Here is a 2,759-nt window from a genome sequence, read left to right as displayed (position 1 = left end):
CCCACTGGCCCCCCCCACGCTACACCACTGCTCGAGTGTAATCATGTATTCGACTTTCCGTTGACTGGTTAGCATGCAACAAAGGCTTTTCACCGTAGCTCGGTACACGTGACCTTTTTCTCACAGATAGTTGTGAGTCTGTGGAATTCTCTGCCTCAGAGGGCGATGGAGGCAGGTTCTCTGGATACTTTCAAGAGAGAGCTAGATAGGGCTCTTAAAAATAGCACAGTCAGGGGATATGGGGAGAAGGCAGGAACGGGGTACTGATTGGGGATGATCAGCCATGATCACATTGAATGGCGGTGCTGGCTCGAAGGGCCAAATGGCCTACTCCTGCACCTGTTGTCTATTGTCTATTGAACCGCCAACCTGTACGTCTTTGGAGTGTGGGAGGAAACCGGAGGACCCGTAGAAAACCCACGCGGGTCACGGGGAGAACGTGTAAACTCTGTACAGACAGCATCGGTCGTCAGGATGGAACCCGGGTTTCCTGTATGGAGCTTGTACGTTCTCCCCGTGACCTGCGCGGATTTTCTCCCAGATCTTCAGTTTCCTCTCACACTCCAAAGACATAGAAACATAGAAAATTAGGTGCAGGAGTAGGCCATTCGGCCCTTCGAGCCTGCACCGCCATTCAATATGATCATGGCTGATCATCCAACTCATTATCCCGTACCTGCCTTCTCTCCATACCCCCTGATCCCTTTAGCCACAAGGGCCACATCTAACTCCCTCTTAAATATAGCCAATGAACTGTGGCCTCAACTACCTTCTGTGGCAGAGAGTTCCACAGATTCACCACTCTCTGTGTGAATCTCTGGTGCAGGTATGTGGCTTGATTGGCTTGGTAAAAATGTAAAAATAGTCCCAAGTGGGTATAGGATATTGTTAATGTGCGCTGGTTGGCGCGGACCTGGTGTAAAAAATAATTGTCCCTTGTGTGTGTAGGATCGTGTTAGTGGGCAGGGGTATCGCTGGTCCGGTGGGCCGAAGGGCCTGTTTCTGTGCTGTATCTCTAAACTAAACCGAGACTTGACTTCCAGCAGCACCACTGCACCGCACTGAAGTCCATCCAGAACAAAATCTCTTTAAGTGGGAGATCAAAAGGATGTGCGCTGAGCAAGCTGACAAGGAGAGATGCATGGGGATAATTAACCCTGGTGGTTTATAGATATAGCTTTAATCAGGGGCAGCAGGGTGAGTTTACAGGCACTCGAAAACATTTACATTCTTCAGGACACACTGCCTGGGGGAACAACAAGGTTAGAATTGGATGGTGTACATTTTCGACACCATCCAATACATACGGTGGGGGCGGCAAGGTGATGCAGCAGTAGAGTTACGTTACTACCTCCACCAATGTAAAGCACTTCGGCCAACGAGAGTTGTTGTTTAAATGTGCTATAGAAATAAAAGTGACTTGGCTAGATTTGCAGCCTCACAATAGACAATGGACAATAGGTGCATTAGTAGGCCATCCGGCCCTTCAAGCCAGCACCGCCATTCAATGATGATCATGGCTGATCATCCACAATGAGTAAACCGTTCCTGCCTTCTCCCCATATTTTGTTGTCTCTTTTGACTGTTTTACTGTTTTACTGTTCTTTTTACAAACCATGTTCTCGGGGTATCTAAATCTAAATTTTATTTGTTATTTAAGTTATGACATCGGTTGGAAGCTGCATACCAAATCTCGTTGCACTTATGTGCAATGACAATAAAATATATAATAATAATAATAATAATAATAATAATAATAATAATAATAATAATAATTAATATTATTATTATTATTATTATTATTATTATTATTATTATTATTATTATTTCCCCTGACTCCGCTATCTTTAAGAGCCCTATCTAGCTCTCTCTTGAAAGTATCCAGAGAACCTGCCTCCACCGCCCTCTGAGGCAGAGAATTCCACAGACTCACCACTCTCTGTGTGTAAAAGTGTTTCCTCGTCTCCATTTTAAATGCCTTACCCCTTATTCTTAAACTGTGGCCCCTGGTTCTGGACTCCCTCACTGTGCCAGAGACCCGGGTTCAATCCCGGCTACGAGTGCTGTCTGTCTGTACGGAGTTTGCACGTTCTCCCCGTGACCTGCGTGGGTTTTCTCCAAGATCTTCGGTTTCCTCCCACACTCCAAGCGACGTACAGGTTTGTAGGTTAATTGGCTTGGTGTAAATGTGAAAATGGTCCCTAGTGGGTGTAGGGTGGTGTTAATGAGCGGGGATCGCTGGTCGGCCTGGTCCCGGTGGGCCGAAGGGCCTGTTTCCGCATTGTGTCTCTAAACAAGACTAAAGTAACAGGGGTCATAGGTTTAAGGTGTTGGGGGGGGTGGAGATTTCATTGGAAACTGACGGGTAACCTTTTTGCACAAAGGGTAGTGAATGTATGGAACGAGTTGAGGCAGGAACTATGATTCATAACGTTTAACAAATGGTTAGACAGGTACGTGGATAGGACAGGTTTAGAGAGATATGGGCCAAGCGCAGACAGGTGGGACTAATGTAGATGGAACATCAATAGACAATAGAGAAAAGACAATAGACAATAGGTGCAGGAGTAGGACATTCGGCCCTTCGAGCCAGCACCACCATTCAATGTGACCATGGCTGATCATCCCCAATCAGTACCCAGTTCCTGCCTTCTCCCCATATCCCATGACTCCGCTATCTTTAAGAGCTCTATCTAGCTCTCTCTTAAAAGCATCCAGAGAACCCGACTCCACCGCCCTCTGAGGCACGTGTCATCTAC

This window comes from Leucoraja erinacea, unplaced genomic scaffold (assembly GCF_028641065.1).
Source record: "Leucoraja erinacea ecotype New England unplaced genomic scaffold, Leri_hhj_1 Leri_53S, whole genome shotgun sequence".
In the NCBI taxonomy this organism is placed as follows: Eukaryota; Metazoa; Chordata; class Chondrichthyes; order Rajiformes; family Rajidae; genus Leucoraja; species Leucoraja erinaceus.
Note: the sequence above shows the minus strand (reverse complement) of the source record.